The sequence below is a fragment of the Budorcas taxicolor genome, chromosome 17, assembly GCF_023091745.1.
Source record: "Budorcas taxicolor isolate Tak-1 chromosome 17, Takin1.1, whole genome shotgun sequence".
Lineage (NCBI taxonomy): Eukaryota > Metazoa > Chordata > Mammalia > Artiodactyla > Bovidae > Budorcas > Budorcas taxicolor.
Genome location: NC_068926.1, coordinates 51347235 through 51373601, shown reverse-complemented (window position 1 = coordinate 51373601; position 26367 = coordinate 51347235). Strand labels below are relative to the sequence as shown.

The window sequence follows — 26367 nt, the reverse complement described above, 5'->3', positions numbered from 1 at the left end:
GCACCAACATCTGGCAAACGTGTCCACAGCTGTGCAGCTGCCGGAAACGCCTGCTCCCAGCCTCCTCCGCGCACACAAGCCCTCAAGGACAGCTTTCCGAGGAATTTATGGGGTCGCCTCTAATATTTCAGGGCAGATCTCTGGGGGACGTCCTCCACCACATGTGAACAAGGACAAATGTTTCTGCTGCTAAGAATAGCTGCTCTAGGCTGGGAGCCCACCCACTCATCACCCGCCCTTCCATACATCACCTCTTCCCCAACCCCCACCAAACCACCCGTCTGGACTCAGAGGGCCCACCTCCCACAGGCCTGGCTGTGAGACCCCCTACTGCCACCAAGAGGCCCAGGCCGAAGGGCAAATGACCCACTTTGATCCGATCCATTCAACTCTCAAATGTGGATGCTTAAGGGGCCACTTTAATAGCCCGAGGGCGTTCGCTGATGAGTGAGTGTCTGATGATGGAGAAATGACCAGAAATCCAAGGTCCTCCGTCCCTGCAGCCAAGAGTTCCAGATGCCGAACACGCTTTCAGTGCCCAGGAGTGGCAAGAGTGTCCCTGGATTTGATTATCCCTTTGGGGAGAACGGAGAATCTAAAAAGCTCCAGGTGGAACGTCCCTGGTAGTCCAGTGGCTTAAGACTCTGTGCTCCCAATGCAGGGGCCCGAGGTTTGATCCCTGGTTGGGGAACTAGATCCCACATGCTCCAGCTAAAATCCCACACACTGCAACTGAGACCTGGTACAGCCAAATAAATAAATAAATACAACTAAATATTGAAAGGAAAAAAATTAAACTACTCCAATACAGAGGGTCCCAGGCCAGAAGTTGGGAAGGGAAAAGAGAAACAGGGGCTGTGGACACCCACCAGCTGCCTGCAGTATCTCAGGCCAGGCTGGAACTGTGACAAGGAAGGACAGGTGGCGCTGTGTGTGCGCATGGGCCACAGGAAGGGGCAGGCCCAGGCCATCACAGCTTCTGATTTCTTCAAGAGAAGAAAGTCTGGAGCTTCTCTAGTGGTCCAATGGTTAAGAATTCACCTGCCAGTCATTGGACACAGGTTTGATCCCTGGTCCGGCATGATTTCAAATGCCATGGAGCAACTAAGCCCTGTGAGCCACAACTACTGAGCCTGTGCTTCACAGCAAGAGAACCCACTGCAATGAGAACCCCACACACCACAACTAGAGAGTAGCCCCACTCGCTGCAACTAGAGGAAGCCCTCATGGCAACAAAGACCCAGTGCAGCCAAAAAATAATAATAATAATTAATTTTTTAAAAAGGGAGAGAGAAGAAATTCTGATTTTGAGACATCCCTCAATTTGAAATTTTTATTTAAAAAACACTGGACTAAAAACCCAATGCAATAAATCAGCCTGACTTCCAAATATAGCCCATGAGCTACCAGGATATGACCTGTGGCTTCTGACATGTGGTCAGCTGGGAGCCACAAGAGAGGGCCTGGCGAAGTCTGGGGAGCTTGAAGGAGGAGGGGGGCCCAGGGGGCCCCTAATTACAACAGGGAGTGAGAGGGACAGAGGCCACTTACCCACCAGCAACACCATCGCAGCCCCAACAGGACACACACTGAATGTGAGAGGAGGACGGGCTCACCTCCAACCCATGGAGCTGTTTATGGCAAGCTACATGCCAGTGTTCTTGAGGTCCCTCTGGTACCCTCAGCCCTGGCCTTGGGGTAGGCTGACCCCGCCTCTCAGGTCTGGCCAGTCAGCACCAGTTGAGGCAGCACTTGCTGCAGTGATTGGTTTGGGTGGGGCTTTCAACTCTGAGCTGATAAATCTCATTCCCAGGACTTTAGCTGGGATATCAGGAACAACATGCTTACCTTCCACTGGGGCTACTGAGCTGGGATGAGTCTATGCTACCACGGACTGGACACGAAAAGCACTTTGTCACCTGAGCGCCTGGATCCAACAGTTCCTGAAGCTTACCCCAAGCCTTCTGTGTTAAATACAGGAGGAGCAGAAAAGTCTGCCAATTGTAACCAAGAGACCTACGATAGCAACACCCTAAAACCCAACTTCCAAACATCATGAAATCTCCCAGGAATCAGATTTCCTCTACCCTCTGGTCCCCTCACCTGTACAGGTAGTGAAAGTGAAAAGTGAAAGTGTTAGTTGCTCAGTTGTGTCCGACTCTTTGCAACCCCATGGACTATAGCCGCCAGGCTCCTCTGTCCATGGGATTATCCAGGCAAGAATATTGGAGTGGGTAGCCATTCCCTTCTCCAGGAGATCTTTCCAACCCAGGGGTCAAACCCATGGCCCCACAGCTCCTGCATTGCAGGCAGATTCTTTACCACTGAGCCACCAGGGAAGCTGCCACATACAGGTTGGGAGAGGTATAAAAACAGCCAGAAGGAGAGAAGAGAACTGAGATGGAGCCTGGGACAGACTCAGTGTAGAAGGGGCCAGGCAGGAGCCTGGGATCCGTTTGCCCTGTTTCTCACCCGACAGAAGTGGTGTCTCCCAGCCCAGCCTGAGCCATCAGTGGTTCTAATGGGGATACAGCAGACAGTGGCTTTGCAGATAAAGGTGTCTCTCCTGGCTGACTCAGATCTGGGTCATTCCCCAACCACAAGCACACCCCACCCACACTGCCCCAGGCAGTAAATACAGCCCCCAGCCTTGGTTTCTGGAGTAACATCACGAGTGCACTTTCTCTCTCTCTCTGAACATCTGCTACCCTGAACTAAACATGCTGATAAACAGAGGCCGGCTTAAGGAGGTCCCGGCAGACCTGCGGGGGCCAGAAGGCAGGCATTGTCTGCAGCCAGGAGGCCAAGGGGGCTCTGCCCACCCTTGGGTGCACCCTGGGTCCCAGTCACACCGGGGCCTCAGTTTCCTGGGCTGTAAAACGGGCAGCTGCTGCTGGCTGGGAAGGTGGCCAAGACTTGAACCAGCAGATGGAGATCCTGGCCCCACCCTCCCTCTACTTCTCCCACCATCCCCCCTTCCCTCCTCAGCCTCCATGTGACCATTTCACAGACTGAGCACCTGACAGCAAAGAAGCCTGTCTGTCCAATGCCCCCAGGTAGGCATGGGGCAGCGGAAAGACCAACAAACACAACTTTGGCTTCCAGGTTCTAAGCAGTCACTGTATTAGATCCAAAAGTGAGTGTCTTGCACTCACGATCCCAGCTAGTCCCCTAACACGGTGTTTGTTGGCATCAGTTCACTGAATCATGCCAACATCACTGGGGGCAAGACTTGAGGCACAGAGAGGCTAAGTAAGTAACTTGCCTGAGATCACACAGCCTGGATGCAAAGCTCTCTCCAGCATTCAACTCTTATCCACTGTGTCATCACCAGAGTACCCCTGTCTTTCTTCCTGGACTAGAGGAGACCCATCCCCCCAACCACACTCCAGGTCTCACACCCAACATCACTGCTCATGGGTTCAGGCCAAGTTTTGCCAGCTGGAGGCGCCCACGGATCTCTGGAGAAGGGCTACCCATCTTCAAGTCTACCCAGTCAGCCCCCAAAGCTTGCTGCAAAGCCCTGACCCCAAGCCCTGGGAGGAGAAAGCAGGCAACTTCCTGGCCGCCGGCCATCCTCCTTCCCTCCTCAGGGCCTGGAATCCTCCTTCGCAAAGTCCTGCTGCCTTATTTCCCATCCCCCACAAACCCAAACATAAGATCCATGAAAGCAGGAGCCACCTCTGCTTTGTCTATCACTGAGTCCCAGCACGTCACACACAGCAGGCAATCTATAAATGCTTGTTAAATGCACAAATTTTCTAAGAGCAGAATTCTAGGCTCTGAGCTGAAGATCAAAGACCACTTTGCAAACACAGAAACTGAGGCCAAGACGGTGTCTACTTAAAGCCAGATTTCAGGATGTTATCTACACTGGGCCAGCGTGTCCCAGAAACGTCCACAAACACACTGCCCGCTCCACTGTCAAGGTGGCCCAGGACTCTGATCCCTCCCTCCCAGAAGCCACGGTGCCAGCCCATCCATTAGCTATGACTGAGTCTCCAAAGGCTCTCACCACCACCAAGGGACTGTGCGATTTTCCCCAGGTAGCCTGTCCTCTCTGAGCCTTGGTGTCTCCATTCATCAAGGGCACCTGACAGATGAGGCAGCTTCCCAGGGAACGGCGACAATCGAGTGCTGGTGAGCTGCCAAGCATATGGGGAATGGGCATTCTGGGCTTGGGAAGGGGTCTGGCATGGAACCAGGGGGCCCCTTCCTTAGAGATGGGAGAGGTTAGAAGCAGGCGATGGTCGGGTTCAAGAATTTGTGGATTTACGGACTTGTCAGGGGATCTAGTGGTTAAGAATCCACCTTCCAAAGCAGGGCTTGTGGGTTCGATCCCTGGTTGAGGAACTAAGATCTCACATGCCGAAGAGGAACTACACCTGTGAGCTGCAACTATTGAGTCCCGCACACTCTGAGGCCCACAAACCACAACTAGGGAGAAGTATGTGCTGCAGCTAAGACTTAACACAGCCAAATAAACAAACATATAAGTTTTAAAAAAACTTCTCTCCTGAGTCGGGAAGATCCCCTGGAGAAGGAAATGGGGCAACCCACTCCAGTATTCTTGCCTGGAGAATCCCATGGACAGAGGAGCCTGGTGGGCTATAGTCCGGGGGGTCGCAAAGAATCGGACTGAGCAATCAAGCATTAAAAAAAAAAAAAAAAAAGATTTGTGTCCTGGGTGAGGGAAGTGGGTTCCAGACTCTTCATATGGGGCTCCTCACACCACTGGGCACTCAATTACCCTAGATGGTCCTGGGCCCTCAGGCTTGGGTGGGAAAAGACATCACACAGACCCCTCCCACGGATTGCTTCCCCCAACCTCCAAAGATTGGTGGCAGGGGCAGGGTTGTCACCGGCTATGTTAGTTTCCCCAGATCCACTGTAAACAAATAATCATGATCCAGGTGGCTTAAAACAATAGAAATTTATTCTCTAACTGCTCTGGAAGTCAGAAGTCGGAGATTTAGGCATCTGCAAGGCCACGCCCTCTGAGGGCTGAAGGGGAGGATCCTTTCTGCACTCTTTCAGGTCCTGGAGGCTCCAGGTGTCCCTCGGCTTGTGGCCACATCCCTCGGATTTCTGCCCATCTTCACTGTGGCCATCCCTCTGTGTGTCTTCCTCCTCTTTCTGTTTCTCAGAAGGACACCAGTCTCTGAACTTAGGGCTCACCCAGATAACCCAGGATCACCTCATCTCAAGACACATCTTCAAAGCAGGTCACGTTTAGACACAAGCACATGCATTTGGGGGGCTATCCTTCACCCGACTACACTGGCCTCAGCTTTTTTTCTGATTGCCCGTCTACTGAGCGCTCACTCCCCGCTTGGCTCCGTGGACAAGGCCCAGCACAATCCCCATGAAGCAGATGAGCAAACTGAGGAGCCACACGCCCAGAGTTTGAATCTGGGCACAAGGGCCTACCTCCCACTTAGAGGAAGCACAAGACTCTCACACCCACGCCTCCAGGAGAAGGCCCACGGGTGATGACTCACCCCCCACCCCCCGCTGCACAGGCCAAGAAGGGGCGGGGGGGGGCAGGGGCGGGGAAGGGAAGGGGGAGGGGAGGACACAAACCTCAGAGTCTCAGTTTGCTCCTGTGTCAAATGGGAGCAAATCCCACCTACTAAAGGATGAAAGAGGATCCTGGAAGGAGAGCCTCTGCCCCCTGAAAATTACCAACCCCCTTATTCCCAGCCCTGGCCAGGCCCACACAGCTGCCCACCCAGCCTCCCACTCTGCGCAGAAAGGGCCCATTATGACATCACAGGCCTGGAATTATGTTATTAGCCTGGGAAGGAGGCAGGACCCAGGGACAAAGGGCTCATTGTCATGCAAATCCATGACTGGGGTTGGGGGGGTGCGCAGGGACAGCCCCTCCTGCCTTCCAGCTTCAGAGCTATGCTGACAAACCAACTCCCTGCCTTCTAGAAGCATATGGGCATCTCCCATCCTCAGATCTGGTTCCAACGAGGCTCTCAGACTGGGAAGTGGGCCCTTCCCCAGGTCGGAGCCAGATTCCCAGAAAATAGCACCTGCTCTGAGGAAGGTCGCCAACAGAACCCGGGTCCAGAGCCTGTCTTCCCTACAGCTGTGCCACTGTCCTCTGAGACACGGACACCAAAGGGCCTCCTGAGGATGAAATAAGATCATCCGCTCAAAGAGCTGAGCAGCGCCCGGAGGCACGGAAACAGCCGCATAGGAAATGCCACTACCTATTAATCATGCCTCTCTCTCAGTAAGGTGCCTGCAGCTGTGTGTCTTTGGGCAAGCTGCTTACCCTCTCTGTGCTTCATCTGGAGAGGCTTGTGGGCAGGACCTGATACACGAAGGTGTGCAGAATGCTCACTCCACAGTGTCAGTCCTCAACACACAAAGCAGATGCTGTCAGCATGCTGCTCCCACAACCTGAACCCCTTGGGGGAAGGGGGGCACAAGGGGGGCACTTTCCTTGCTCACCAGCCCCACCTCCTTCACTATCCAGGAGGTGCAGACTTTCTGGGGATGCTTGGCAGGTTCTATCAAGGCATTCTTGAGTAAACATACAATAACTGTTTTTTCCAAAGACTCTAGTTTTCCAAGAATACCCCCCCACCCCAGTGTATTCTCAACCTTTGGGAGCAGTCGTCCTGGGGTGCAAGGAGGTGAGTTTACCATGAATTCCAGCTCGAGGGACCTAGGTCTCCCTAGCCAGAGCCCTTGCAGGTGTGCAAATCTATCCGCGTGGACCTTGAGGGGACAGACCCAGGTCCACAGTTTGTGGGCAACACCGAATCAGGCACAATAGTTTTCTAAGTGAAAGTCGCTCAGTTATGTCCGACTCTTTGCAACACCATGGACTATACAGTCCATGGAATTCTCCAGGCCCGAATACTGGAGTGGGTAGCCTTTCCCTTCTCCAGTGGATCTTCCCAACCCAGGAATCGAACCAGGGTCTCCTGCATTGCAGGCAGATTCTTTACCAACTGAGCTAACAGGGAAGCCTATAGTGAAGTCGCTCAGTCATGTCCTACTCTTTGTGACCCCGTGGACCGTAGCCCACCAGGCTCCTCCGTCCATGGGATTTCCCAGGCAAGAATACTGGAGTGGGTTGCCATTTCCTTCTCCAGCAGATCTTCCCAACCCAGGGGTCAAACCCAGGTCTCCTTAATGCTGACCCGCCAGGGAAGTTTCCTAAGATCGCTTACTATGTGCCCAGCGCCAGCAACACAGTGATGACCGAGATGAACAAAATTCCACGTGGAGAGGCTGGGAGGACATGGCATACAGTAAACTGCATGTGACGAGAGCCGCAAGCTAACAGAAGTGAAGATGGAGAGGTGGAGGCCTGTCTCAGGATGTGACATTTGAGCAGAGGCTCAGTGAGGGGAGGGTGTGAAGATCTCAGAGAAGGGCATCCCAGGAAGAGCACAGCAGATAGAAAGGTCCCAAGGCGCAACCCTGATTGGAGCTTCTGAGAAACAGCCAAGAGCCTTCTGCAGTTGGAACATCCCTAAGCCCCCACCCAACTCCCTGGCCCTCCCGGCTCTGTCCGGCAAAGCCAGAACCCGAGACCCTGAGATGTGATCAATATCCCCTCCCTCGAGACACAAGCCTGCATCACTCCATCATGATTGTCATCATCACTCCCTCTCAGCAGCTCAGACCCCCGCCCCGGGCACCGCAGACACCCACCTGTTCCAGCCTGGGATGCTCTGAAACTCTCCCGAATCCTGAGGCACAAAACCTGCCCTGCCTGGACCTCTTGAGATGCCCAAGGGCCCATGCTCACTTACTAACCAGCTGTACGGGGCACAACCTTCTGATGACCTTTCCCAGGAGCCCTGGAGAAATGCCTACCCACAGATCAGCTTTCTCATGCTCAGTGCCAACAAAGGTAACCCAGCTCACTCTAGGGTGGGCTGTGTGTGTGTGTGTGTGTGTGTGTGTGCTTTGTGTGTGTGTGTGTGTGTGTGTGCGCGCGCGCACGCGCGTGTGGTTAGCTGTGTCCAAATCTTTTGTGACCCCATGGACTGTAGCCCGCCAGGCTCCTCTGTCCATGGAATTCCCAGTCAAGACATCCGTGGGTTGTCATTTCCTCCTCCAGGGGATCTTCGCAACCCAGGGATCAAACCCACATCTCCTCCATTGGCAGGCAGGTTCTTTACCACTGGCGCCACTCGGAAAGGGTGAACTAGTTACACCCCAAAGGCTTTCTCACCACTGCTAGAGGCAGGAAGGAGCCTGAGCGAAACCAGTAGCTGCCGCAGGGACCAGCAGGAGGTAAAGGCTGCACTCAGCAGACAGAGCAAGGGGGTCAAAGTGCTTGGAGAGGAGGCCAAGGTCAGGAGCGAGCCCACAGACAGAACTAAGACCCAGCCCCACCCTTGGGGTTGCAAAGAGAGACCTCAGAGGATGTGGCTGAGAGGTGCGAGCTCTGGGTGGGCCCCAGAAGTGAGCAAAGGGGCCCAGAGTCGAGGCTTCCTAGTTTTCACAGGTCATGATCCCAGCCCCTTGTCCGGCTGACAGGTGAGGAGAGGAGGAGGGGACCGGGGCTCAGAGAGGGCAAGCAATCTCCCCAGGGTCACCCAGCGGAAAGAAACTCCACACGCAGGCTCTGGCTTGGGGTTTGAGTCCTAGCTCCGGTCCTTACAAACTGTGTGCCCTTGCGGGGGGCGGAGGGGGGCACACAGCCAAGCCTCAGTTTAACTCCTCTTAGAAGTGGGGATCACGCAGCACCCTCCCTTCCTGCGGCTGATTCGGATATGAAATTAGACAGCACGGGGCAAACTGCAGCCATCCCATCGGAGTGATAAGAGTATCAGTGACAACACTCCTCACCCCCTAACGCGTGCCAGCAGCTTCCTGAACACTTAGCATGGACCAACGCATCTAATCTTCACGCGAGCCTGACGAGTACCCGATACTACCCGCCTTTCACAAATGAGGGGGTTGAGGGAGCCGGGTTAAGCCACCTGGTGTAATTCACACGGCTACCAAGGGGCACAAGCGGATCGAACCCAGGACAGCCAGTACTCCGAGTCTGTGCTCTCTTTCCTTTTAAGATCACTGTGAAGAGCCGACCCTTTAGAAAAGACCCTGATGCTGGGAAAATCGAAGGCAAAGGAGAAGGGGGCAGAGAGGATGAGAGTTAGATAGCATCACCGACTCGATGGACATGAGTTTGAGCAAACTCCCAGAGATAGTGAAGGACAGAAGAGCTTGGTATGCTGCAGACCATGGGTCACAAAGAGTCAGACACGACTTAGCGACTGAACTAGATTCATGTGCAGCTGTAATAGCTGGATTGTGTGGACCCTTTAGCCAGCTTCCTCTAATGGCATCATCCTTATAATACCTGCAACCTGGAAACTGACACTGACGTAACTAATCTTACTCAGATCTCGGGGGTTTACAAGCACTCACTTTGTGTGTGTGTGTGTGTGTGTGTAGATTTATGCACTTTTATCTCAATGTAGATTCCTGTGGCCACCACTATTGATGCAAGACAGTTCTACCACAAGGGTCTCTTGTGCGACCTCTGGTCTGAACCACCAAACGTGACTGTCTTTCTCAGTGGATAGGGGATCGAGTCACTGAGACCTTCAGGGCAGGACAGGGCAGGGACTGTACAGCTCTGTGGCTGAGCCACGTGACTACCAAGCCCTTACGGGCAGCAAGGAGACATTCATGGGGTCCCCTGCTGCACCGGCCTTTCCTGAGGTCCCCAGGAGAGGCCTGAGGACAATCGGACAGCGGGCAGCTGGCGAGGGTAGCCTGAACACCCAGGGAAGTCCCTGCTGGCTCCCATTGGCCCCAGAGGAGAAGGCCTGAGCCAGCCACCGGCCCAGCATCCGGTGTCACTTACAAACACAGGACAGTTGCCACCCTCGGCAGGAGAGCCAGCCGTGTGTGCCCAGCCCCCAGGCCACACCAATCGCTGTTGGGGTGCGTGGCCCAGTCTTGGTGGGGGATGGGGCAGAAACAGGCATACATGGGGTGTGGGGGGTACCCAGGGACCCAAGCCCAGGTGCAAATGCAGACTGAGCCTGGGGCTGGGGTGGACCCTTCTTAACTCGCTGGGGTTTCACGTCTATAAATGGGAGGGCTCTCAACAGGGAAAAGACAAGCCAATGGAGTCCAAGATGTATTAATAACTAACTTAAATGCAACCTTGTGTCTACACTTACAGACTCTCTCCACATCAGCCCACTCGAGGCCCCTGCAGGTGTGTCTCTGTTTTCCCCAAAGTACTTCTGTGGGCAGCTCTCCCTGGATGGACAAGAGAACCGAGGCTCTGGGGGGCTCCATGACCTGCCCAAGATCACCCTGTCCGTGAGAGGTGGGGCAGGAACCATTCATTAGCCCCCTTAAAGCCATTCAACAACTTAGGGATGGAGACAGATGGAGTGTCCATTTGCAGATAGGAAACTGAGGCTCAGAGCTGTGAAGTGACTGGTCCAAAGGTCACACAGCTGGGATATGAACCCAGGCAGTCTGGCAACAGAGCAAAGCAGGTCCTCATCCTCACGCCCCCATCATGGTCCCATTTGACAGGCAAAGAAACTGAGGCTCACAGTGGGAGGCCCAGCATAAAAAGCGACGGAGCCAGGATTCAAACCCAGGTCCGCGGCCACCGAGCCCCACAGTCTGGAAACTCAGCCCTCCCTGGCCTGTGCTCACACGCCCCATGAGACGGCCCACTGCCTCCCAACAGCCCCGGCGCACCCAGACCTCAGGACAAATCGCTCCCTCATCCCCTTCACTTGCAACTGAAGGCTCCTTGTGAGCTCAGGAAGCCCTTCCAACTTTCCAGTGTTTATCCTGGGTCCTCTCTGCCAGGTTCCTGGGCAAGCCTGGGCTGGTGGCGCTGATTTCAAACCAGACACAGGCACCCAGCCAAGCGCCACCGCGGTGGGAGCCGGGCGCCAGGGCGGCCAAGGCACGGCCTGCACCCGGCCCCCTCCCCTGCTCCGTGGCCACCGAGGCGCCCACCCCTGGGGCCAACACCGATGAATGGATGCCGCATCCCTGGTCTTGCCTGCTTCCCTGCAGGGATGAGGTACAGGGGCTCCAGAAAGCAGCGCCCCCACCCCACGCATCCACTCCAGGGGGCAGCCTGTCCTTCCTTCTGGGGCACCTGCCCATCCAGCACACATTTTGGGGCTTCAGCCACTCTGATAAGACACTGGGGGCCACTACCTCCTGGCCATTGCCAGCCTCCCCAGACAAACCCATGGAGCCAGAATGCGAAACCATCAGCCCCCATACGGGGTCCCCATCCCACGTCCAGGTCCTACGATCTGTGGTGCCCAGTCTCTCTGCCCACCCTTCCTCGGCCGGGTGACCGGGCCACGCCGCATCTCCCTGCCCACCACCGAGCCTGGAAACTTCTCTTACCCGAGCACATGACCAGCCTCTCGCTCACGTCAGCTCCAAACACAACTTGAAGTAACTCTCCCACAAAAACAAAAAAAAAAAAAGAAAAGAAAAAGAAAGAAGTAGAAGGTGCCAGCAAGTGGGTCAGCGGAGTCCACACACACAGACTGGGCTGTTGGCTTCCAGAGGACACACGGCATCCAACCTCAAACCCATCCTTCCTCCGGGGCTGACCCGGGAAGAGGGGCGACCCCACCGAGCAGCCACGCTTGCCTTCCCGCAAGACCGCGGGCTCCCACCCCAGCTCGGGGACGGGGTGGGGGGGGCCTGCAGCCGACCCGGCCCCCCAGGCTCCCGGCCCAATGCCTCCCTTAGATGGAGCGAGCGGAGGGCCACCCCTCAGGAACAACCCACGGGGCCACCCGACCCACAGCAGGGTGAAAATACGGTGTTGGGCCACAGGCTCCCTGCTTGCCTCCTGCCACTCCGGGCCTATAAACACAGGGAATTACATAAGTCCACTCCTCTTGTTGGGAAGCCAAAAGTACGCGAGCTTTCTCTCCCAGCCTTGGCAGTAAGTAATAATTCCTCATCGCCATGGTAACCCTGGCGGGCTTCCAGCCGACACTCGGGAGCTGAAACATGGGGAGGCCTTTTTATAGCTCGGTAGAAAAACCTCCTCACTGTTCACCGCTCCCAGGCGATAGCGAGCTCCCCGCCGGCGTCTCCTTCTCAACCCAGTCTCCCCCGCCGAGCTGGACCATCCACCCAGAGGGCAGCATGGCTGCCCCAACCCGGACCCAGCATGAACCGACGCCTCTACTCCCATCCCTTCTCGGCCCTCCAGTCTCCAGGGTGACATGGCCACTGGGCAGGCTCTGCCTTTAAAATATTTCTGTCCTTGTCATCCCAGGAAAAGCAAACATGACCTCTTCACATTGGCATTCTGAGCCAGGGTCATCACAGCTGACAGGCCCAGAGGGTTAAAAAAGATACAGTCACACACACACACACACACACACCAGACACACTTACACGCACGCATGCACACTGGCCAAAATGGGTGACTTGGTGGTCAGCCAGGGGTCTGGATCTTGGCTGCAGCTAGCTGTGTGACTCAGAGAGAAGTCTGAGCTTCTCTGGGTGTCAATTTCCCCTCTGCAGCCGGGCAGGCTCCGCTCGGCTTCCCCAGTGCCCGGAGCAAGAGCGACGAGGTGTCAGGAGAAGATCCAGAGGGATTTCTAGATTCGCTCCCTTGCCCCCAGCAGCCAGGAGTCAGGCCCAACGCTGTTTGCCCGAGATGGCATCCTGAGTGATGCAAAGGGCTCCCTCGGGATACGGATGAAGGAAAAGGCAGCGTAGGCAGGAGGCACAGCAAGGACGAAGGTCTGGAGGCCAGATCGACTTGGGTGCGTCGCAAAAGCAGAGAGGAAACTGATGTGCCCAAGTCCAGTGGGGATCCGGCGACAGAATTAGAAGTCAAGGTCAGGGAGTGGTGAGAGAGGAGTAGGGGAGGGAGAGCATGAGAATTCTGGGCAAATCACCTAACTCGCTGGACTGCAGACACTCCAGGAAGTAATAAGGATGATGAGGGGACTTCCCTGGTGGTCCAATGGCCAAGACTCTGCACTCCCAATGCAGGGGCCCCAGGTTCGATCCCTGGTTAAGGAACTAGACCCCACATGCCACAACTAATAAAACAAAGATCCTGCCAACTAAGACTGCTGCTGCTAAGTCACTTCAGTCGTGTCCGACTCTGTGCGACCCCATAGACGGCAGCCCACCAGGCTCCCCCATCCCTGGGATTCTCCAGACAAGAACACTGGAGTAGGTTGCCATTACCTTCTCCAGCCAACTAAGACTAGGCACAAACAAAAAAAAATTTTTAATAATGATGACGGTAGTAATAGTAACTCATCCTGGGTCCCAAGCGCTCTGTAAGCATTTCATCAGTTAACCCATCTGTCCTCAGCACAGCACAACAAAAGGCAGGGGCACCCAATATACAAAGAAGGAAACGGGCCCAGAGAGGTTAACTGGCTTGCCCAAGGTCACACAGCTGGGAAGTGGTTGAACTGAGGTTTGAATGGTGCAAATCTGGCTTGCATCCACCAGAGGAGAGCCATAGAGGGTTTGCAGCAGATCAGTTTCGCATGTGACCAAGGTTCGTAGCCACTGGACCGGCTGAGGGGCCAGAACAGCCACTAGGAGACCCCCTGAAGAGGCCCACGGGAAGGCCACATGTGTGCTGACTCTCATCAGCTCACCCTTCAGCCTCTCCCAAGAAAACACTCCGGAGGATTATGGAAGCATTCTGAAGATCTGCTTTCTTTTATTGGTGGGGAAACCGAGGCACAGGAAGATGTAAGTGATCGAATGCTGTATTTTTAAACCAAAGATCCCGCCCATCCTCTCTCATCCTGACCATCAGAGGATCTCAAGAGTAAGCCAAACTAGCCCCACCAAACTAGCCCCACCAAATAGGCAGGCGGCGGAGCCCAAAGCAGCCGGGTCAGAAAGCGTGGGTTCCTTTTGTTCTTTTCTGTTTGTTTTGGACACAGACCTGCCCCCAGAATTTCTGAGGCTGGCCCTGGAATCAGGAGTAACACCCCAAACCCCCACCAGAGGGATTTATGCTTCAGGCAGGTTCAAAGCTGGGCCAGGTCATTCCACGGTCACTTCTTGTTTCTGCCCTACAAGGAGCCAGGGAACGAAATGGTTTGCTGAGTGACTCTGTGAAGATGGGAAATCATCACAGACCAGAAACAGCCCCAGGCAGCCCCCTCGAGATAGAGCCAGCCACCAAAACCAAGCTCATGTTCAGAATATGTTAGTGTGTGGCCATCTGCTTAGCAAAAGAAGTCCTCCTTCCCCAAGATTCTGACGGCAAGCATCCCTCAGTGTTCTAAAAAACCAAGATTCACCAGCATGTACTTCCAGGAACCTGTCTGTGGGCAAAGCTTTGGACAATGGGAAAGATCAATGACGTTACAAAATACACGGTGATGGGGGCCACAGAAGCAGGAGGGGTCCCTAGGCCGAGCGGCCCTGGACAAGATCTCAGCCTCTGCAGACATCAGTCTACTCAGCTGCGAAATGGGGGCACACCTCCCTGCCTGCTGCCTCTGTTAGGGTCAGCAGAAACTACACCTGTTTTGGGAGGAGCCTCAGGAGACCAGAGGGAACCCACGGTCATGGCTCCCATTCAGCCTCCAGCCCCAAGTGGAAGGGATCCTTGCTCACTCCCTCCCGTCGTGGCTGCTCCTGACCCAGCCAGGCTCTAAGATAAGGTTGGGAGCAGAGTGGGGTCTGGGGGAAGAGAAAGAGAAAAACGAGTTAGAAACATCTGGCTGGGACTTCCCTGGGGGCGCAGCAGATGAGAATCTGCCTGCCAATGATGGGGACACAGGTTCGGTCCCTGGTCTGGGAGGATCCCATGTGCCGAGAAGCAACTAGGCCTGTGCGCCACAACTACTGAAGCCCGTGTACCCTACAGCCCATGCTCTGCAGCAAGAGAAGCCACCGTGATGAGAAGCCCACGCACCGCAACTACGGAGTAGCCCCTGCTTGCCGCAACTAGAGAAAGCTGGCACACAGCAGTGAAGACTCAGCGCAGCCAAAAACAAACAAACGAAACTTAAAAAAAAAAAAGAAACATCTGGCTCTTTTCACCTCTTCCTTTCCTTTCCTGAAGCCCAGCACTCCCAGATTTGAGCGAGTGACTACTGATAAACAGAAGGTGACTTTGTGGATGTCCATCCATACAATGTGACATTCTTCAGCAGGAGAAAGGAATGAATTACTGATTCATGCAACCACGTGGACAAACCTCGAAAACATCATGCCCAGGGCCAGAAGTCAGACACGAAAGGTCACATTTTGTATGATCCCATTTATAGGAAATGTCCAGAGCAGGCAAATCCAAAAAGACAGAAAGCCAACTGGTGGCTGCCAGGATTTGAGAGGAGGAAGGGTGAGAGTGCTTGTTCGGAGGCTCCTTACAGAGTGATGGAGCTGTTTTAGAATTAGACAGAAGTTATCGGTTGTACAACATTGTTTAATACTAAACACCAATGAGTCATGCACCTTTTTTTTGGCTGCACCACGCGGTATGTAGGATCTTAACTCCTCGACCAAGGATTGAACCGGTGTTCCCTGCAGTGGAAACACAGACTCAACTACTGGACCGCCAGGGAAGTCCCTGAACTGTGCACTTTCAAATGGTAAATTTTACACGATGTGAATTTCGTCTCAATTCAAAATAAATAAAAAGGTGGTTTGGTTGAACAGACTCCATTCCAATCCAGTTTACTGACCTTCTGAAAGCTGTGCCCACCTCTAAGAGTCCCTGACCCCAGGCCTGGAGACACCAGACATTTAGGGAGCCCCAGTGATACGCACCAGGCATGAAGAATACAGCAGGAACAAGAAAAGGTTCCCTGCCCCCGTGGGGGTGACTTGGGAAAAGGTGAGGAAGTCAGCAACAGACAAGATGTGATGACATCAAGGAACGGCAGCAGCTACGGACGGGTGGTTTCTGGGGAGGTGACAGTTCAACAGTGGTCTGGATGGAGTAAGAGAGAGAGAGATGTGGAAACTTCTCAGGGAACAGTGTCCCAAGCCAACCAAACAGCCAGGGCAGAGGCCCTGAGGCTGCTGTCCTTGGTGAGTTCCGGGAGTACTAGGAGCCCGAAAAGCACGGCAGGGGAGGGGGGCCTGGAGGGATCGTGTAGGGCTTCGCAGTCCGCAAACCGATCTCTAAGTGTGATTTAAATACAATTCAGGCAGATGAATGGATAAAGAAGTGGCAGCACGTCTGTAATGGAATATTACCCAGCCATCAAAAGGAATGAAACAGGGTCATTTGCCGTGATATGATGCATATGGAGCCTGTCATACAGAATGAAGTCAGAGGAAAAATGAACATCGTACGTTAACGCATATACACGGAAGTCTAGAAAAATGGCACTGATGAACCTATTTGCAGGGCAGGAATAGAGATGCAGACATTGCGAACAGACACAGTGAGGCGGGTGCAGGCGAGGGGAGGATGAACTGAGAGGGCAGCACTGACATATATACATTCCCATGTATAGTAGACGCTCGAGCATTTTACTGAAATCATCCTGTCCCCCAAGGGCTCCCCACCCAGGCTGAGCCAGATGAGAACAGATCCCAAAGAACCCAGACATCATTCCCTGAAAGAGGGATCCATGAGCCACTCATAGGCAGCTGGCAGGAAAGGGGCCTCCCTGAGGGGACCAAATGCACTGTGCTTCATCACTTCTTCCAGGCACAAAAGCATCACATTAAACCCTTGGCCGTGCTGGCTAAAGGCAGTGAACTGGTCCCTAGGGCTAGTTTCCTATGTGCTACTTTTATTTTTAAAAGGGGCTGCCCCCACCGGCAACAGCTGTGAACTGGCCTCGGGCAGGGCTAATTGCTACACGTCAAAGTGCAGAGCCATCGTGCAGCCAAGAGCACAGAGCAACTGGCAAGGATCACTGGGGGAGGGGGACCCACACCCAGGAGCAGAGGATGAAGGTGTCCAGGAAAGCTCTTGGCCACTACCAGCCCCAGATGGCCAGGGCTCAACCCAGGAAGGACAAATTATACCAGCCCAGGGACACACACCCTCCCAACATGGGGCATTGGGAAGAACAGGCTTCCCACATGTTCCTTGATGCCTCACAACAACCCAAAAGGATATTGTCATTCTCGTTTTACAGATGGGGAAACCAAGGAACAGAGAGGTGAAGTGACTTGTCCAAGGGCATACAGCTAGGAGTGGCAAAGTCAGTATTTGAATGCTCCGGTCACTAACCACTGGGCTAGATCGTCTCTCAGACCAGGCTGAACTCCTCTGGAGAGTGCTGGGATAAATTCTGCAGCCTCAGGCCTCCACTTGTGGAGATGGCATTTCTGGAGGCCTAAAACGTGACTTCCCAAGTCTTAGGACCTTCTGTGACATTCCATGGACCAGTCTGCCTAGATCATGGAGGGCAAAATATTTTGAAACGAAAGTCACAACTAAGCACAGAGGCCACAGAAGGATGACGGGCAGCTGTGGCCAACAGGGAAGCTCTTTCTGGCATATATAATGTTTTGTTTTGTTTTTAAATTAGGGCATTGCTTATAAAATCCAGATTTCCAGCTTCTCTCGGAAAAAAATCAGAATATCCAGCAGGTTGGTTAGCCACAATCCCCACCCCTCCCATTTGCCTCATTCCTTTCCTTGACTGCATCTGAGTTGGGGACACTCCTTCCCCTTACCTTGGCCACCTCCACCCAACAGTAAAAATAGCTGAACAAACAATGAAGGCCTCATTCAGTAAGGAAATGGCAAAGAGCAAGGGGGCCTGTTCTTGGGGCTTCAGGCGACTCTTCTTCCTCCTGGTTTGCTGTGCTGGAGGCATGAACTTGCCTGAGAACAAAGCCCACACAGAAGGAAGCAGAACTGACACAAAGCCAGCTCTCCAAGGTGTGGTTTGAGCCCCTGGATCTAGCCATGCCTGAACTTGCCCTACCCTGGACACTCTGCCATTAGGAGCGCCCATCAACTCCTCCTTGTGGCCTAAACCAGCCTAAATGTGTCTCTACCACGACTCAGCAGTCCTAACGAATCACCCTCATGTCTCGCCTCCATTGACACTTGTCCAGAGAAGCCTGTCCTGACCCGGAGACAAATTCGAAACTTGTTACGCTCCAGTAATGGTCTGAACTCTGTCCGTGTGACCCTTGATGTCACTTGTTTAACTGACCTTTCCCTCTGGACACTAAACTCCTCAAAGGCACGAATGATGCCTGACTTTTTCCATCATTCTGACTCTGGAACATTCCATGTGCCCAGTAAATGTAAATTAACCAGCTAGCAAAAGAACAAAAGAAGGAAACCAAGGCCTTGAATCTCTGCCTTAAAAGTGAGGGCCTAACCCCTGAGGCCTACTGAACGGCCTCAGATCCTGAGAACTAACCTGGTGCTTCTGACTCTGTTTCAGCCAGGTAGGCCTCCTCAGCATTCCTGGGGCAACATGACCCCAGGGCCTTTGCATAAGCTGATCTCCCTACCCAGCTAGCTCATCCCTCTCCCTTGCACAGGTCTGGTTCCTTCTCTTGGTCCAGGTTCCAGTTCGACTGTCACCTCCGTGGAGACTACCTGTGATTCCTTGACCTAAGACAAGTTGCCCCCCACCCCCACTGCACCCCACCCCAAAGCTGAATTGCTCCACCCTGTTATTCCACAGCCAGCATTTCCCTGCTTTCTAAGAGCATGTGTGTTTACTACACTGTCCATCTCCCCATCAGCCCATAGGATCCACAAGGCAAGGGCCTGGTGTCTTGTTGGCTGAGTATGACAACCCACCCCCTCTCCCAGGAGGCCATGGGGACACCAGGCTGGCTGCAAGGAGGCAGGAAGCAGACCCCCTCATGTCCTGACCAGTCCTGCCCAGCCCAGAGCAGCTGCTGCATGCCTGAGGGCCCTACGTTACACATGGAGCCTGGCCCACCACCGGTGCAGCTCTGCCAAGAGACTCAGTCTGGCTCCAGGCTCAGGGAGGGCTGCAGGTGGTGCCTGCACAGTCCCCACAATTAACAGCAGGTGCCATGGAGTCAAGCTTCCTGGGTTCAAATCCCAGCTCTGCCAGCTGCCAGCTGTGTGACCTCAGGCACATCACTTAACCTCTCTGTGCCTGCAGCGTCCTTCCACATAAAACAGGGCTGGTAATATTAGCCCTTACCTTATACGGCAGCCTTGGGGAGAACATGAGTGGGTGTATATGACATGATTTAGAACACAGCCTGGCATAAAATATATGGGCAAGAATCATTAGAAACTCTAGGGTTCGTAATAATGATAACAGCAAACTCTCACATAGCACCAAGGCAAGCAAAAAAAAATCAGGAAGTGTTAGCTTGAGTAATAAATGTAGCATTTTCTCTATGCCTGTTTGAGGTACTTTACACATGAGTTCCTCCAAAGTATGTTTCTTATTCAACAAAGGTATGTTTTGTTCTTCATTCAACGGGCTTGTTCCAGCTCTTCCAGGCAGCCTCCCCAGATTGCTCCAACCCTCAGGAACAACATGGACACACACAATTCCTCATGTGAGTCTGTCCTCAATTACCCTTTCCATCCCAGGCTACAGAGAGGGACAGGAGAGCTCCCAAACCCCGCCAGACTAAAGTCAGCACATGCATGCTGCATACCAGCCCAAGCTGCAGCTCCTGCTGGACTCTCAGAAATGCAGGCGCCATCAGGCACCCCAGAAAGGGAAGGGTGCTCCTTCCCTGCAGTCTGCAAAGGGGCAATTCCTGGTGGAGGCCTGGGTGTCCCAAGAGCTCAGGGCCCACTGCCCCTGACAGGGTCAGATGTCCAAGACATAGGGCACACCGTGAAAGAACAGGCAGTGACTTTGGCTGGGGGGTCTGGGGTCTCCAGAGACGGCAAGTGAGAACAACAATGCCCCCACAGCCACTTCCATCCTTTCTGTCCCCCACATGAGGTGGGCACAGCTGATCTCCTGGCTCCCAAGCACAGCAAGGGACCTGGTGAAGCCAGCCTTTGGGGTGCATGGCCCCTCCGCTTCTCAGACAGGAGAGGCACCCCCCTTCATGCCAGGGACCTGACGTGGCCCCAAACCAGATGGTAAAAGCTGGTTAGAATGCCAGCTCCAGCACCTCACTCAAGGTCCTCTGCCTCACTAAGCCTCAGTTTCCTCATCTGGAAAATGGGCTGGGTCTAGTGATCATTGGCACAGTACCTACCATAGGCAGGACCAGGAGTGCCCAAAGAGCCAGCAAACCAAAGCCACAGAAAGAAAGATCTAGAAAGAAGTCATTTTAATTTCTGCAAACGGGCTTGCTTTCTCATTACATGAAACATAATTTTACGTGTCATGTTTCAGAATGGTTTCTGTTTGGATTTACAGCAATTGTGGAAGGCATGACCTGATCTTTCCAGCACTTAAACCTCTTGAGGCCTTGAGCCCCCCTAAATTAGCATCTCCCTCTGAGGGCACATGTCTAGCAGAGACAGCTCTCCAGATGTGTGTGTCCCACACAAGATGACCTAGAGGCGAAGACAGGAGACCCAGAAGGATGCAGGCTCTGGGGAAGACAGTCTGGGTTCAAATCTCACTGGTTGTGTGACCTCAGGCAGGTCACTTAACCTCTCTATTCCTCAATTTCTTCATCAGCAGAGTAGAGATGACAACAATCTCTACTTCACAGGCAGGGCTGGAAAATTAAATAAATTATAATAGGTAAAGTACAGCATGATTACTACGATAAACCCTGTTCTTGTTATTGCTGTCATTTGCTGCAATTTCAAAAGGTTTAGAAATCTGACTGCAGGAAAAAGACAAGTACACCTGGATCCGTGGGGTCTGGGGGGCCCTACCACCACCTAGGCTCACCAGGAGCCCCCAAAAGCAGGGCCTCCCTCCTCCCACCAGCTGAGGGCAGGGAATCCTATCAGATGGAAGGAGACACATGTCAGAGCCGAAGATTAAAAACAAGTACAATTATCGGGCAGGCATCCATCCATAATTATGAATCTGATGTAATTAGGCACCCCACTAATTTCATTACTTATTTATTTACGGGATTGCTTATTTAATTTACAGGCCTCCTTCCCCGAAAAGTCATCTTAGCTCACACTCCTTGGGCAAGGAAGGAGGGGACGCTCTACTCTGTCTCCCCTCCCCCCATTCCTGGGCTTCCTCACCCCAAAATAGCTCCCCAGAAGGTCTCTGTGACTGAAACACAAAGGTTGGCATTCACTCAACAGTGCTGGGTGCCCACAGACAGTGTGTGACCTGAAAGGCAGAATGTACAGAATGCCCTTTATACCCTCATCTCCCCGGGCAGAGGAAACCCAGGGGGAAAGAAGGGTGATTCTAGGCACCCCCGCCCAGCCACTGATTTCTGAGGTGACCCTCTGGACCAGCAAGCACATTGGTAAAACAATGGGGCTGGTACTTCCCAGCTTGGAGATGGAGAAACAGCACTCCACTCTCACCGAATGACCTTCCATAAGTCACCTGACCCCTCAGAGGCTCAGTTTCCTCATCTCTCAAATGGGAGTATTTAGGACAACACCCACAGCCAGCTGCTTCTAGTCAGTGCTACCCTGTGGCCTCAGCCAATGCAATAAGGCACGAAAAAGCAAAGTGGCTTAAAGACTTTCTAGCTTCATTCATTAATAGCCAAGAACTGGATACAACCTAAAGGTCTATCAACTCATGAGTGAATAAACAAATGGAATCATATAAGTACACGATGACAAATGAATCTCAAAAACTTCACACAGTGAAAGAAGCCAAACACCAAAAAGTACACACTTTAAGATAATTTTAGTGCAAAAACCTAGAAGAGTCTATAACCTTATGACAGCAGGTCAGTGGGTGCTGGGAGATGGAGATTTCTGGGGGGTGATAGAAACCCTCCTGATGGTGGTAGTCATATGAATGTTTACATTCTGCCAAAACTCATGGAACTGAACTCTTAAAATGGGTGTATCTTTTTACAGGTTAATTCCATCTCAATAAGGCTGTTTTTCATTTTAACTGTAACAGAAAAATATATACATATATTAACACCACTAACTCCAATCCCCATGCCCAGGGACTATAGTCTCATTTCCAGCTCAGGTCTGCTGGCTCCTTTACTGTCCCTCAAGTTTCCCCAAAGGCCCTGATTTATCAGCCCTGGACAAGGCAGATCAGGGTTGAATCCCAGATTTATCCCTTCCTTCCTGAGTCATTTAGGCAAAATCACTTTTGCCTCTCTATCTGTCAGGTTCCCCATCTACCGAAGCAAGGTTATAAATAGCATGGTCATTGGAGAGTTATTGTGGAGTAAAATACACCAAGGTGAAGTACTTCTGCAGGCCCGCATACAGCAGGGGCCTCGTTACTGCTACTGCAAAATGATGAACAAGCAAGGACCCAGCCCATTGTGGACAGGGCTGGCCAGGATTCTTGTCCCCTAGACGCACACAAGCCCCTGCCAGACAAGACTCCAGGTCCAGGTAGCTGCCCCCACCACCGAAGGCTCCAGACTGCTGAGGTTCCAGCATTTAATGGATGTCTGCTGTCCAGGACAGGACAAGTCTCCTTGACTCCACCCAACTCAATCCACCCAGGAGAGTGGACACAAAGGATGAAGGCCAGGTGGGGGGAGCTCGCCCTGAGAGTGGTGTGGTACACCCTGAGAGGTCATCTGGGGACAGGAGCTAGCTGGTGGAGAGGACCTCCGGGTAGAGAAGGATGTCTTGGCAGTCAGACCATCATGAATATACTAACTGGGGCAGGACAGGGTGACCCCGGAGCCCACTCATTTATGTAGGAAAAAGGATGATGGGAAAAGGACGAAGGGGAGGGGGCTTCGGGAACTGAGGTGCAGATGCTGTGCCGGCCTCCCGTGTGCCTGTCTGAGGGCGGCTCCGGCTGCCCTGTGAGTGATGGAGCGGGCAGGCAGCGCCTGGGAGCCCGGGCGGGAGGGGCGTCCCCCGGGCCCGATTAGAGGGCCAGCCGCAGGCAGACACGCTCAACTGTCAGCCTCGTCCTCTCAGCCGCCATCAGAGGCACCATTAATTGCTGTCATTTGAGGGTAGCCTGTGGAGAGAAGGAGGGGGGCTGTGGGAAGGGGAGGGGAAGGAAAAGGGAGGAGGAGCAGGGAGCAATGCGGGATGGACAGAGGAAGGGAAGGGGAAGGAAGGCGGGGGAAGGACAGCTGGCTAGGGCTGAGCATCCTGAACTGAAGGAGAGAGAACCACCTATGCATTTTCCTCCTCCACCCAACGGAGGGACCAGGGGCCCCCAGCTAGGGACATGCCCATCAACCCACTGCCCAGGTGGGGCAAACAGAGTCCAGACAGTTGTGATTCTGCCTGTCCCAGTGCCCTGAACCTCCCCCAACCTCCACCACATACAATTGGCCACTTGTCTGCCTGGGAGTTGGTTGGTCCTGATCTTCCCCAGGAGACCCAGAAAGCTCCCCTCCCACCCATCTTCAGCATCCAGCCGCACTTGACTCCTCACCCTTCATGTATACACTACCAGGCACCACACTGGGAGAGACTCAAGGCTCAGCCAAACCCCACTTTCCCACCTATACCCCTACACTCAAGCAGTTCCCTACCGCAGGGTCAAAACCTGTACCTAGCTTAGGGGCCCAAATGCCACCTCCTCTAACACATCACCTCTAGTGCCTCAGTTTCCTCATCTGTTGAATGGGCATAAGGACAACAAAGTGTTGAAGCAGAGTGCAGCTGCTGTTTCATGATCATTCAGGACTTCCATCCCCCTTGACCCACACACAGCTTCCCTTCTGTCTCTGATTGTGGTTTTCTCCTCAGAAATACCTGTTTCCCTGAACCTGACTCCAGCCCACCAGAACCCCCACCCCAGCCCACCAGAACCCCTACCCCAGCCCCCAATGGTGGGGTCAAGAGGGTCTCAGAAGGCCCCTGAGCTGCCAACTGGGAGCTCCTGGGCATGGGAGGGGAGCCCAGAGCATCCACCCAGCCTCCATGCCCCCTGGGGCCCTCCCTCCCAGCTGGCCCCACCTGTCCCCAGACAGGACTCATCTCTGGGCTGAGGAGCCACTTGGGTCCTGCCAGGGGGGCTCCTGGGAGAACTGGCTTCCTCGGCAGGAGGAGGGACCTCCTCTCTCCCTCCCTGCTGTCTGCCTCCCGCCTCCCTTACACGTGATGGATCGCCCCAAAGGAGGAAGCTAAGTGCTTGCACACAAAAAGCCCTTTTATCGTCCTCGGGTGGGCCACTGGCGTGACAAGCAGATAACTCAGCCACAGGAGGAAGGCTCTCCATTAGGCCTTGGATGGGGATTGATGGAGGACCGAGAGGCAGAGGAGGAGAGGAGGGAAAAACACCCCAGGCAAGGCCACCTGCCTTCCAACTTCAAAGGCATCAAGAAGGCCAGGTAGAAAGCCTGGCTGGGCTGATCACCTCTGTGGGAACCACCACCAGAGTCGCCCATGCTCCCCGTCTCCAAGATGAAACCTACTCCTGCTGTGGGACCAAAGGCCTGGCTCAGGAAGCAGACAACCTCCAAAGCTGTCCTTCCCTCCTGTCTACTAGAGAGCCCCAAAGGCTCAGGAACAAAGGAGTGAGGCCTGACTCAAGACAACCCCAACCAGGTGACTCATTACAGACTCCTGCAAACCAGGAGGTCCATTCCATATAGCCTCAGGGCCTTTGGACAGGCGGTTCCCTCTGCCTGGGTCACCTTTCCTCTAGAGACCTGCACCCTTCCTCCAAAGACTGCAGGTCTTCAAATGCCACCTTCTCAGGGAGGCCACTCTGACCCTCCTCATTTGAAACTGCAACCCCCAGACCACTTGCACACTCCCCAGACACCCTTCCTGTTGGTTCTTCACCCTAGTCCTTCACCACTGAAGGACACACAATGTATCTGACTTGTGAACTGTCTGTCTCGCCTAAGGAGGACAAGATGCTTGTCTGTCTTACTCCCAGCTCTAACTCCAGCCCCAGAACAGAGCCTGGCACACAGTAGGTGCTTTAGAAAGAATCGTTCGATGAATGAATGTATTCAGAAGAAGAATAAAATCTCCCAGTAGCAGCCAGGAAGTGCCCAGCAGTGCCCTCAGCAACCCTTGGAGGATACCCATTTGTCAGATGAGGAAACCAAGGCACGAAAGTGTCTCAGCTTCCTGGGACTTGCACCCGGGTCTGCAGGAGGCTTCCCAGGTAGCACTAGTGCTAAAGAATCTGCCCTGCCAATGCAGGAGATCCCTGGTTCAAGAGGATCCCCTGGAGGAGGGCATGGCAACCAACTCCAGTATTCTTGTCTGGAAAATCCCATGGACAGAGGAGCCTGGTGGGCTACAGTCCAGGGGGTTGCAAAGAGTTGGACATGACTTAGCATGCATGCACTGCAGGAGGTCCACCCACTGCAAAACCACCCCAGAGCCTCAGGATGCCAGTCCAGGGCTGGATATCACAGAGACAACCAGAACTCACCCTCAATCTGCCTCTCAGTGTTTTAGCCTGAGAGAGACCTTTTCCCATCTCTCGGCCTCAGTTTGCTCCTCTGCAGAATGGGGCTACATAAGTGACCACACCCCCACTGTCCCTCCCAGAACACTGCCCCAGTCCCAACTGCACCAGCGTGGCCCTGATGGGGGAACAGCAGTGACTGGTACTCAGCAGCCTGAGGAGAAGGTAACAGATCTTGACCCCACCATGAACACTGAGGGCCAGAGTGGAGGCTCTTCAGACCCTCCTCCAACCCTCCCTGGAGCCAGGCCTGGCTGACAACCCTCTCCAGTCCTGGAAGAACAGCTTCATCACTAAGAGGTAACGAAAGATGCTGGAGGGACTTTCCTGGTGGGCCAGCGGTTAAGACTCCGCACTTCCAACGCAGGGGGTGCGAGTTCAGTCTGCAGTCAAGGAACTAAGATCCCACATCCTGAGCATGTGGCCAAGAAAATATCTATTAAAAAAAAGAAAAATGCTGGGGGTGCTAAGTGAGTGCTTCCTGCCTGCTGAGAACTGGTGCCTGGGATAGCCCATGCCCTATGTCCCAAGCCCTAGTGGCTGAACACCAATCCCAATCAGTGGCACAGAGCTGGGAAGAGGCCAAGTTGACATCTGCAAAGGCCCAGTGCCTACTCCCCAGCACCCACTCCCACTGACCAGCCCTTCCTCACTGGCACGGATTGGGTGGGCACCCCATGTACCCTCCAGGATGTGTCTCTGCTTCTTCCCCAAAATTCCTGACTCTCTAGAAGAGTTGGGGGTTGGGGAAGAAGAGGGAGTGGCATTTCCTCATCACACCCATAGGGGTCTCTGGGGGACATGACTGCCTCTCCCAGGCTAGGGACAGTTGGCAGCCCCCTGTCCTGGGAGCCAAGGACAACACACAGGAGACCTGCAGATTCAGCCCCCTCCTCTGCTAGGGCACCTGACTGCTTCAACAAAAATACAAAGCACCAAGATCTTAGCAACGATCTGCTCA

At 53.7% G+C, this 26367-nt stretch overlaps 1 protein-coding gene and 1 non-coding gene across 9 annotated transcripts in view; one reads left to right on the top strand and one right to left on the bottom strand.

Annotated features, from left to right (window-relative positions):
* NCOR2 (nuclear receptor corepressor 2) overlaps window positions 1-26367 on the bottom strand; it is a 236966-nt gene that overhangs the window by 174929 nt on the left and 35670 nt on the right. The window lies entirely within an intron of this gene.
* Window positions 12963-13035, top strand: TRNAG-CCC (transfer RNA glycine (anticodon CCC)). The gene has a single exon. It is a non-coding gene; the product is annotated as a tRNA-Gly (tRNA).